This window comes from Leopardus geoffroyi, chromosome C2 (assembly GCF_018350155.1).
Source record: "Leopardus geoffroyi isolate Oge1 chromosome C2, O.geoffroyi_Oge1_pat1.0, whole genome shotgun sequence".
Lineage (NCBI taxonomy): Eukaryota > Metazoa > Chordata > Mammalia > Carnivora > Felidae > Leopardus > Leopardus geoffroyi.
The window spans coordinates 95,988,087-96,000,846 of NC_059333.1; the positions used below are offsets into that span (position 1 = coordinate 95,988,087).

The following is a 12,760-nucleotide window of genomic DNA, read 5'->3' on the forward strand; positions in this document are numbered from 1 at the left end:
ATCTCCCCTCCCCCAAAAGTCCACCCTTCATCTAAGAAACAGCTCTTCAATAATTTGACCAAGATCTGTCAAGTCCTCTTCCCCAGCCCTCACTTCCACAAATTAACCACCCATGAGACCATCACCCATTCTTCGTGTGGCATGATTTTTAGACCTCACACCTTCATTTTCACCATTTCCCAAAGAATTCCCATTTGCCAAAATCGGGTTTAAAATAAGACTAATATTTTAGGTAGATACCCAAAGAACATAGGAACAGACATAAATGTGTATTTGTTTGTATTAGTGTTAGATAAGCAACAGTATTCAAATAAATCTATGTAGTGGCTATTTAGTATAAAATTTAAAACCACAACAAACTGTTTTAGAGCAGAGGCCTGGGACTTCCTCCAAGGAGCCAGGAGAAGGCTCCCTATGATCACATCTCCACTCAGTAGCCAGACACAATCACCTTTCAAATGTAAGTCAAACAGACTGAATGACTCTAATAAAAATTTATAGAGTGATGTCTATGTGTCAAATTCTGTCCTAACAGTTTTACAAAATTAATGTAGTTCATGTCCTTTCTGTTTTAAACTCTTCAAATGCCTTTCTGTCTCATGAAGAGTAAAATCCAAAGTCCCTAGTGGAGTCTACGAGACCCTGGCTACCTCTCTGACCAACCTCTTCTACTACTTGAGCAGGTAAACCAATGTTGATAGTCTACCATCTACCCCAGCTAGAATGTAAGTTTGGTGAAAGCAGGGGTTTTATTTTGTTCATTATATTCCTAGCAACCAACACAGTGCCTGGCACAGAATGGATGCTTAAGAAATACCTGTTCAAGAAAGGAAGGAACTGTGAACAGAAATGGGTAGCTGCAACAGAGAACACAGAGTAGGAAATAAGGAATTTCAAATTTTAGTCATCGGCGCAAAAAAAAAAAAAAAAAAAAAAGTTTAAAACTGGTCTTTATGGGCTATCAAAGGTAAGCAAAGAGCAGAGCCTCAAAATGGATTGCCCTTTTCTTGATAATCTTTCTAAGCATCTCACAGCTTTGTATCCCTGCCTCTGAGAACTTCTTGCCTTGGCTCTCATAACAGTAAGCTTTCCTGGCTCTCCATCTGCTATATTGAATGAACGCTTAAGTTTCCTTTGGTCTTCAATCACAAGGTACTCTTTACATTCTCTCTCACATTCATCTTCTGTCATTCTTTCTTTCTCTCTGAAACTTAATTCATATTCAATGTTTTAACTACTATCTCTATGTAGAGGTCTCCTAAACCTGTAATTCTACCTTTTGATGATCTGGTTCCAATTCCCATTCTCAACTTGAACCCACCATTCCCAATACAAATACTCTACTGCACTCATCTGGTTTACTCATAACTCCCACACATAAGACCTTGATGATCCAAGTTTTAATACTTGGCCCAGTATTTAGAGGGAGGTTCAAGGCCCTCCCAGTTTATAGAGGGAGGTGAGGATCAATTCTCTAATAGGCACTTCAACATCAACTTCCATTAAACAGTTTTTAACCACATAAGCCCAATGGCCCATACTTTTAAACCTGTCCGACATGTATCTTATGTTTCATCTTTTGTTATTTAACTCATACACTGATAACACATCCTCAACTAAATTGTATACAAATGGGAGACAAAAATCCTCGGACTGTTTCATAGAGTCACAGTACTATTAACATAATAAGGGCTCTGAGACTACACTGCATATTAACTAACTTGAGAGTAAACAAATATTAATAAAAAATAATTTAATATCTAAAAATTAGAAATCCAATTGTCATGGTAGTAGACAGCTACAATTTGGAAGAACCTTAAAGCATTTTTTTGAAAGTAATAAAAAAATTCTCTTATTACGACCTACACTTTCCTATAACAACAGTTCTTTAAATTTGTGTGTATATATGTATGCATATTATATATGTGTATACAACATATATACAGTTTACAAAATACTTTTTAAAAAATATAAGAAGGATTCAAACATTTCTTAATTGGATGTAGAAGAAATACTAAGAGAAATCCATCTTCCAGAAAATGTACTTTTGACAAGGAAATATCACTGTTTATTTCCTTTGCCTATAAACATTTATTTAAAAAAAATTTTTTTTTCAACGTTTATTTATTTTTGGGACAGAGAGAGACAGAGCATGAACGGGGGAGGGGCAGAGAGAGAGGGAGACACAGAATCGGAAACAGGTTCCAGGCTCTGAGCCATCAGCCCAGAGCCTGACGCGGGGCTCGAACTCACGGACCGCGAGATTGTGACCTGGCTGAAGTCGGACGCTTAACCGACTGCGCCACCCAGGCGCCCCTGCCTATAAACATTTATAGAAAACTGAGTGTGCTCTGGGTATTTAAACAAACTTTATCAGGGGCGCCTGGGTGGCTCAGTCAGTTAAGCGTCCAACTTTGGCTCAGGTCATGATCTCACAGTCTGTGAGTTCGAGCCCCGCGTCGGGCTCTGTGCTGACAGCTCAGAGCCTGGAGCCCATTTCAGATTCTGTGTCTCCCTCTCTCTCTGCCCCTTCCCTGTTCATGTTCTGTCTCTCTCTGTCTCAAAAATAAATAAACGTTAAAAAAAAAATTAAAAAAATAAATAAACTTTATATAATCTTCACAAGAACTGTCAAACTGGACATACTAACCTATTTTACAGATTTAAAAATCAAAACACAAAGGAATATTTGCCAGTCTCTCAGTTAAAAAATAGAAGAATTCAAACCAAATCCTAATGACACCTGTGGTGGATGCTATGCTCTGACTTTCCCCCTCCCCATCCCACCCTAAAATCCCCCATTAGCAATGGAGCATTTATTATACCAGCTGCTGGACATGTTACCAGTAGATAATCTCCAGCTGACAGTCTCTTTCAGAGATCTGAATCTCACCTATGGTCACACCCACTTCCTGGAGCAGCCCACAGTGAATGACTGATTCCATGTGGGGGTATACAGGTCGTAGACAACTCAGGAAAGCTCTGAAGTATCAACTCATCTTCAGAACTCCTGGGAGGGTCAACTGAGGGTTCTGCTGAGACTTTAGGGCATCTTGATTTCCTTCTACCTAAGCCTACTTCCTTCCCTTGCCTTCCCTTCCGTAGCCGTCGACCTGAGTAAATCTCCTGCACACGAGACACCACTTTCCACAGTAACATCTACCCAATGCACAGCTATTCCTAGATGGTTTTTTGACAAGAACATAATGGTTACATAATCTCACTTTTAAAAGACTGGCTAATGAAAAATGAAATCCCTGATGAGGATATTAAATTAGTATACTCTGGGGTGCCTGGGTGACTCAGTCACTTAAGCATCTGACTCTTGATTTCAGCTTGGGTCATGAGCTCCCCGTTCATGAGTTCGAGCCCCACATCAGGCTCTGCACTGATAGGGCGGAGCCTGCTTGGGATTCTCTGTGTCCTCTTTCCCTGCCCCCCTCCACTCTCATGCTCACCAAATAAATAAATACTTTTCAAATAAAATAAATTACTCTACTTTAGTACATGAAGCTGGTTAAATTTTGTTTTTAATGTTTATTTATTTTTGAGAGAAGAGCACAAGTGGGTAACAGGCAGAGAGATGTTCAGCGTGCCTGGGTGGCTAAGTTGATTAAGCATTCAACTTTTAAATTTTCAACTTTGGCTCAGGTCATGATCTCATAGTTTGTGGGCTCAAGCCCCGTGTCGGGCTCTGTGCTGACAGCTCAGGGCCTGGAGCTGGCTTTGGGTCCTGTGTCTCCCCCTCTCTCTGCCCCTCCCTGGCTCGCGCTCTGTCCCTGTCTCTCAAAAGTGAATAAACGTTAAAAAATTTTAAAAAAATAAAAATAAAAAAAGATGTTCAACATCACTGATCATTAGGGAGACGCGAATCAAAACCATAATGAAATATCACCTCACACCCATTAGTATAACTACTATCAAAAAAACAAAAACAAAACCAGGGGCGCCAGGGTGGCTCAGCTGGTGGAGCATCTGACTGGATCTCAGGTTGTGAATTCGAGCCTCACGTTGGTCATGGAGCCTACTTTAAAAAAAAAATACAAAAACAAAAAAACAGAGAATATCAAGTGTTGACAAGGATGTGGAGAAATAAGCCTTGTGCACTGTTGGTGGGAATGTAAAATAGTTCAGCAGCTATAGAAAACAGTATGGAGGTTCCTCAAAAACTTCAAAATAGCATTTCCATGGTCCAGTAATCTCACTTCCAGGTATATATCCAAGAGAACTGAAAGTAGGGACTCCAACAGATATTTGTACACCCATGTTCGGACTAGCATTACTCACAATAGCCAAATGATGGAAGCAACCCAAGGGTCTACTGACAGAGGAACGAATAATACAATGTGATATATAAACACGAAGGAATATTACTCAGCCTTTAAGAGTAAGAAAATTCTGACACATGGATGAACCTTGAAGACATTATGCTAAGTGAAATGGGCCAGTCACAAAAAGACAAATACTATATGACTCCACTTAATTGGAGCAGTGGTTGCCAGAGGTTGGAGGGAGAAGGAAATGGGGAATCGTTCAAAAGGTACAGTTTCAATTTTGCAAAATGAAAAAGTTCTGGAGATTGGTTGCATGGCAATGTGAATATAGTTAACACTACTGAACTGTATAAGATGATAAATTTAATTCTTTTTAGCCACAATTAAAAACAAAAGCAGAAGAAGGCACATTACTTAACTTACAAACATAACTTAATTAGAAGAACTAAAAATAGGCACGAGACATGGCAAGTAGTACCAAATTCCTCTTATTTCATATCTATCAACAGATATAATAAAACAAAACAAAATTTTAAAAGTAGTTAACTCTAGGTGGTGGAACTGGGAATTGAGGAGAGACTACAGATGGAAAGATGTACTCTGTACTTAGACCTTTCTGAATGGTATAGATTATTGTTAATTTCTCTACCATATAAAGGTATGATTTTATTACAAAATTTGCTTTCTAATAAAAAAATAAAATATGAAACAATTTTTTGAAGTTTATTTATTTTAAGAGAGAGAGAGAGAGAGAGAGAGAACACTTGTAAGCAAGCAGGGGAAAGGCAGAAAGAGAAAGAGAATCCCAAGGAGGTTCCACGCTGTCAGCCCAGAGCCTGACATGGAGCTCGAGCTCACAAACCATGAGATCATGATCTGAGTCAAGACCAAAAGTCAGATGCTTAACTGACTGAGCCTTCAACACACCCCTAAAATGTAAAACAATTTAAAATGACTTTTTATAAATAAAATTGTTTCAAATATTTTAAAATTTTATTTTAAAAATATAAAATAGTTCCTTCTTCTAACATCCTTACCTTACAACAATTTTTCTTTCAAAATACCTTCAAGTTTACTAGTATAAGGGATAGAAGGATTCGGAGATTATATTTTAGAATTAAGTCAGAAGAGAAGGAAAGGTTTCCATAGAAGTTCTCTGGCAAAGTACAAGGATGACATCTTTTTTGAATGCAAGGGAAAAAAAATTAATATCTGGCATCATCAAAATATGACTTTCTTATTAAGGTCCACATGGAGTTACAATTAACACATACATAAGCATGTCTGTATACAATACGGATTTTTAAGAAATCTTATTTTTCAAGAACTAAAAAACATTTATCAGAACATACAAATATTTTTTAAAACATCTGTATAATCATTAAAAAAACATAAGTACAAACATCCTAAGGAGACTCGGGGAAGGAGTTATGCTTTATCAGTGACCACTCCTTAAGTTCCAGGAACTAAAACATTTAAGGGAGTTTTATGTAAACACTTCTCTAAGTAATTGAGAAAGCACCATGTTCATACCCTCCACAAACACCAGATTCTTATTATAGCACTAAAGCTAAAAATGAGCTGCAAAATAAAGATATTACATTCTAAAGGTATAAAACAAATTATGCATGAAAGATTTTTTTTCTCTGGTTTTAACTTCAGTGTTAGCATACATTATCTTACCACTGGTCTTTGACAGAATATATTCTGCTTCACCACAAAGATTCCCAAAATGGAAAATTTAGATATAGTTTTAGCTGAATTTTTTAAAAAGAAAAAAAAAAAAAAAAAGGCAGTTTTAATTTTGCTACTGGGCCTCAGAAGACAAACTGCTTTGAGCATTCATTATGTTCCTCTGTTCTAAAATATAGAATCTAAAGTTTTTCCTTAGGACTAATTGCTCTTAAAAATAAACCTGAAAAAACCACCAGTTCAATCCTTCTGCTATCTCAAAATAAGCTTTTCTCCAAAATTAAATGTAGCATAAACAGAAAAAAGTTTTATTTGTAATCACTGATATAAGAGATTTAGGCAGAATTATCCATGGATGGTAAAATCACTAGGCTGAAGGTTCTGGGGAAAGAGACTTCATATAAATCACAGTATCATTCCTCAAAGTAATTGTTATTCATTGACAGGCATAAAGCAAGTTCTTTTTTTTAATGATCAAGAAGACAGAAAATTGGCTCAAAAAGAACTGTGAGATATGAATTTGACAATAAAGCAAAAAAGTGATTTGTAAAAGCCCCATCAATATAGTAAAAGGAGAAAGAGAAATTTTTCTGAAGGGTAAGACTCAGCTTTGTATGGTGGCTTACTAAGCCTCAGCATTACCATCGATATGATGCAGATAATGATACCCGCCTCTGAATATTGTCATGAATACAAATAAGGGCAAAACACTTATCACAGTTCTTGGCACAACTGGGTACCTTCTCAGAGTTAGTTTCTATGCTCTTTAGCATACATGAAAGAGATGAAAGGAGACTGGGTATCTTTGAAGATAATCTGTGAAATTTTTCTAATTATTGATAATATTTTAAGATAAAAGTTCTGTTAAAATTCAACACTGGAAAACCCAGGCAATGGTTAAGATAAGAAAAGGGAGCGCCTGGGTGGCTGAGTCCATTAAGCGTCTGACTCTTGATCTCAGCTCAGGTCATGATCTCTCAGTCGGTTGTGAGATCGGGCCCCACGTGGGGCTCTGCACTGAGCATGGAGCCTGCCTAGGATTCTCTCTCTACCCCTTTCTTGCTCGTGCGCATGCTCGCTCTCTTCCAAGAATAAACTTAAAAAAAAAAACGAGAAAAAGAAGTGAGATATAGAGTAAACAAGAGGCACAACTGTTATTTGCAGATGATATTATCTAGCTAGAAATTCTAAGATAGTTAACTAAGAAATTATTAGAATAAGGTGACCAGTTCCACTTAAATATTCAAAAATAGATGGTATAAAATAAGGCTATGAGAATAAAAGTCCCATTCACAAAAGCAACAAAATTATAAAGCATTTAAGAATAAATTTAATGGGAAATGTGCAAGATCTAAGGGACAGGCACCTTACTGAAAAATACGAAAAAAAAATCAATAAATAGGTATTATGCCACATACTTACAAGGCCAAGCTCAGTATTATAAAACTATCAGTTCTCATATTAACTTGTAAATTCAATGCAATTCCAAATCAAAATAATAAGATTTTTTTTTTTTGAAACCTACAAAAACCTTCAAAAACTGATCTGGAAGACAAAATAAATGTATAAGAATAGCCAAGAAAATCTGGAAATAGAAAATTAATGAAATGACCTTTCCATAACATATATCAAAATTAACCACAATAATTAAACCAATGCAAAAACACATTCCTCCTCAAAAATCAATGAAACAGAATAGAAAGTACTTATGTTCATCTGAGAAATTTAGTATAGAAAAAAGTTGTCCTTCAAATCAGTAGCGAAAGAACGTATTCAATAGCAGTATTAGAATACATTTTTTAAGAAATTAAGTTCTATCAATACACCACAAATAATTAAAACCCCCAAATATCAGATTTATTGATAACCACTTGAAAAGCTGCATAACAGACATAAAAATAGAGTATTTTTAAATGAGAAATACATTTACCTAAGAGAGCCCAGAAGCCATAAAGAAATTTTTAAAAAGACAGATTTGATTAAATAAAAATGAAAAACTCCAGACAAGCAACAGGTTAGAGAAATGCTGGCACCTTTTGTAACAGACAACATGCCAATGTCCCTTCAAATAAATGTATGAAAAAAAGAGAAAGAATCCAGGAGGACAACTGGGCAAAAGATATGAATAAACAACCCACAGAGGAAATAAAAATGATCAGTAATGTATAAAAAGATAGTTGTAAAAAAAAGTTAACATTTGTTGCCTATTCTATCGGGAAAATTTTTAAAGACCAGTAATGTGCAATGGGAACAAAAGGAAAACACTGTAAACTGTTGTTGGGAATGTAAATTGATAAGTGTTTGGAGGACAGGGTCAAGTTTTAAAACAGGCAAATTTTGGACCATGTTTGCAAAAATATATATTAAATATGAGGATGTCACCTTAGCATAATTTGAAATAGTGATTTAATGAAAGCAACTTTTTGTGCTTATCAATCAGGAAAAAAGATTAAATTATGGGGGCACCTGGGTGGCTCAGTTGGCTGAGCATCTGACTTCAGCTCGGGTCATGTTCTTGCAATTCATGAGTTCGAGCCCCGCACTGGGCTCTGTGTTGACAGCTCACAGCCTGGAGCCTGCTTTGGATTCTGTGTCTCCCTCTCTCTGCCCCTTCCCCACTCATGCTCTCTCTCTGTCTCTCAAAAATGAATAAACGTTAAAAAAAAAAAAAAAAGATTAAATTATGGTGTACCAATACTATAAAACACTATACATCAATTATAAAAAGTAAGCGGATCACTCTCTACATATGTATTTATCCCTGTCTATCCTAACATGGAAAGATGATCATGAATGAAAAAAATCAAGTTGCAGAAATGTGAACCTGTTTACTTGAAAAATAAAAGGGTATGTGTGTATCCATATCTATACCTATAGATATATTAATATAATGTAAAATACCCCAAACTGTTAACAGTGGCTACCATTAGGAAGTGGGGGTGAGAAGCTACAAGGGAAACTTTCCATTTTAGGTACGTCTGTATCTTTAAGATTTAGTTTTAGTGCCTTGTCTTTGTCATCTGCATTTGGTAACTGGTGGCATTTTTGTTTCAATCATCATTCTCAGCCACATTCCTATGTAGGTTAGCTGTCACGTACAGGCTTAGGACACACAGCAGGCACACAATAAATGACTGTTCAGTTAACGCTGGCCATTTCCACCTGGATGTCCCCAAAGCATGATGAACTAAAAATTCGGTTACTTGTTCCAGGAAATGAGTTACCTCCTCTCACTCATCTCTTCCTTCTATATTCCCTAGTCTCTCTCAAATAAGAAACCTAAGAGTTGTCAGATTCCCTCGCTCTTCCCCACAGGCAATTGATCTGTAATTCATATGGATTCTACCCCCTAAAATTGCCATTCAATCCAGATCCTCTTCTCCTCCTCTGAATCTCTCACCAGGACTACTTCCAAAGCCTCCAAATCAGTCTTCATCCATTGCTAATTCATAGTCCATACTGGTTCCAAATCTGACTTTTCTAAAATGAGAATCTCAGTATGTATATCTCTCTGACTTAAAACCCTCGCCAATGAGAAAAAGTCCGAAGCCCAAAATATGATATTCAAGAATTTCATGAGTAGCGCCTGTGAGCCTTCTTCTTAGCCTCACTTCTTATCAGTGCCAGCTTCACACTTCATGTCCTAATAAGGAAGGACTATGGCACTAACAACTAAACTGATCTGAATTCCCCAAATACATCACACAGTTGTGCAATGCCTGGAATGCCCCCCTCCCCAACATCTTCATCCACTAGACAAACCTATTTATCCTTTAAAAGCCTCAAACAGTTCATCCTCTAGGAAGGTTTACCTTTCTTACCCCAAACACCTCCCCAATATCCAACCCTGCAAATACCTTACACATAAACACATACACACTCCTTTATTAGCTCTTCTAGATCTTTCCTCCTATAAGTCTCACGGTCCTTCAAGGGCAGAGCCGTGTATTATCCACCTTTACATCCTCTATGCCCACCCTAGTACCACGTGCCTGCCTTACAGTAGGCAGTAGGTGTCCAACAATATTTATCAAAGTGACTTTAAATACACTTTAGGTAATACGTGAAATCCTAAGCAAGAATGGAATTTTAAAAATTCAGGCTTTAATGATGCTCATTGCAACCATAAAACAACAAACACTCAAGTTACCTTAACAAGAGGGTTGGGAGTTGTATTAGAAAGCTTTCACGGACCTCCAGGAAGAGTTTTTCTACAGGGAACTGCTCCCTTCTCTTCTGCTTTCTCAGACCTGCCGTTTGTACGTGGTCAGTCTTGGCCTCCCGAACCTCTCCCTTCACTCTTCAGTTCCAGTGTTCACTGCTAACAAGCAATTTATCTCTTTGTTACCTGATTCAAATTTCTGAGAGGGCTGTTTTGGTTTCTGGCACCAGGCCACCAAGTCCTTTCTCTTTCTCTGATAAAACTATGGATCAGCTGTCCTGTGGTTCGGTGCCAGGCCAGAAGCTCCAGGACCGGTAACTAACATTCCCCCAACTTCCAACTCAAGAGACTATTTGTATTTCCTTAGAACATTATAGTGATATACTTTATATTGCTAAAATTATTTTGCAATACTTTTAAAAACAAGTCTTGCCAAGACTTGTTCACAGAAAAATCCTGCATACTTCTTCACTGAACCAGCTATACATTCCAAATATACAAGTAGTTAATCTCTTTCTATTTGCAGATGTTCACAGAAAGAATCCTCTAGATTATTGTAACTCTTCAATGGCAGTGGTTTAAAAAGCATTTTCACAACCTTTTTGCAAAATTTCCCACACATTTGTGATGTAAAGAAATGAGGAGTCCAGACATTTCCTTGTTAAACTCTATCCCATAATATCAAGTAACTTTAATATAAGGATAAGCCCATAAAATAGCAATCTATCACTAACCAACAAAACCTGTTTCTCTTCCTCCTAACACTACTAGCTAATGATTGAAGGAAAGCTACTCACTGACAAGCTCCCGTGTCAAGGAAAAAAGGGTGGACGGGCTGTCACAGAGCCACTCTTAGGTGGTCTCCAATATAATCAGTGTCTTAATGCTATTAATCTCCTGCTTAAAAACTAGAAAAAATCCAATTAAATGTCTGTTATATCTAGGGAGACATCACATTTGCACTAAGAACAAATTTAACTGAATGACAACACCACACACATCTCTGAAAGAAGGCAATGTATTCACTAAAAAATTCTGGCTATTCCAAAATTCAACGTTCGCTGGAAAGAAATACTGTTAGAAGGGGATAAGGAGAAAGCTTTCTGATAATGGCCTTTCACAAGATCTGAAGGAAAAGAAACGTTTTCAAATGCAGATTGTCCTTACATTTCTTGATATAAAGGAAGGGTTTTCTACTTAAAAAGCAGGTAGGTGTTCTAGTTAGCCAACTTGTTTATTAGCTATCCTCACTGGTGACTCATTTTAGTTTCATCTGTAGTAATGAGCAGCTGACTATGTAATATCATAACCACCAGTTTAGACTATTGTTAATAAACATATAATCTTAACAGATTTAATTTCAGGGGACAGAAATTGGTACAATTTAGAGAATGCCGATGTTGTCTTTAAATAAGGCTTGAAATGAAGGCACTATTAGAAAGCGTTCAGCGAATAAGAAGCACTAATGGGCAAGGGCTTTTCTTTCATTCCTTAGCAAAAATTCATAGGTTTAAAAAAAAAAAAAAAACACGAAATGTTAACTTGAATGTCTTGGGAAAATTTTAGGCACTAAAAGGGTTATATGTCCTTACTCTCTTTTATAAAAACAGTTGTAGCAATAAGCCAAGAAAAAATGACACTTAAATTCCTAAAATACAGCAGACTTTGATTTCTTTCCAAAGGAGTTTACAATGATTTTAATTTACTAACTAGGCCTATTTAGATTTGTCAAACCAATAAAAATGGGCAAAAAGGAAGAAGCACTAATTTCCTCTTCTGCATAGTTGGAATCATTGGGAACTATCTAAATTTAATAAGACAAGAATTTTGTATTGTCAGAGTCATAAAGATAAACCAGAAAACTAAAAATAATAGTTTAACAATTAAAAATTGAGAAGTACCAATCAGGAGAAGGGCAAGCAAAAGGTAGTATTCACCCAATGTCTTATCCTTCAGAGAAAGGAATCAATAGGTACTATCTAAAGTTGAATCACGAAATAGAAGTATAACTTTTAAAGTAATAAAGACAACCTCCAGTAGAACAGAAATAAACTGTCAACAGTATACCTCTGAACGTTGGAAGGATGGGATGGAACTTAATTTATACATCTACAAAGTGTGCACATTCCCACCATGTGAGTATGCTGATTTTTAACTTTTTTAACTGTCAATAATCAGACACCTTTAAAAAAAAGAAACACATACCACATATTTTACTCTCTGTACCTAACAACTCATGGGCTGTCCGTCGACATTATAACATGGAAAGTGAACTATCTCATCTATCAAATTAAAGGTTAAGGTAAAGGAAGCAAAGCTTTTCTCCCCTACACTGCAAAGTTCATAGCTGACCATACTCAAGTCAAAACAGCTCTCATGACCACTACAAACTTTTTAAAAAAACATACACACACTTCTTGGTATTGTTTTAAAATGAAGACCTCTGTGATCAATTTAAAAGCAAAAACACTGATACTTTCCTAAATAATTCTTGTAAACTACCGCTGAAGACAGTCAAGCTAACAAGAGGTCAGAGGCTGCATGGCAGCAGGCAAACCAGTAAGTTGTTATATCGAATCAATAAGATGTTTTAGGGCTTCTATTTCCTTTGAAATCAAAACAAGAGAGGCAT

At 36.6% G+C, this 12,760-nt stretch overlaps 1 protein-coding gene across 1 annotated transcript in view; it reads right to left on the reverse strand.

Moving 5' to 3' along the window:
- PRKCI (protein kinase C iota) overlaps window positions 1–12,760 on the reverse strand; it is a 69,355-nt gene that overhangs the window by 55,140 nt on the left and 1,455 nt on the right. The window lies entirely within an intron of this gene.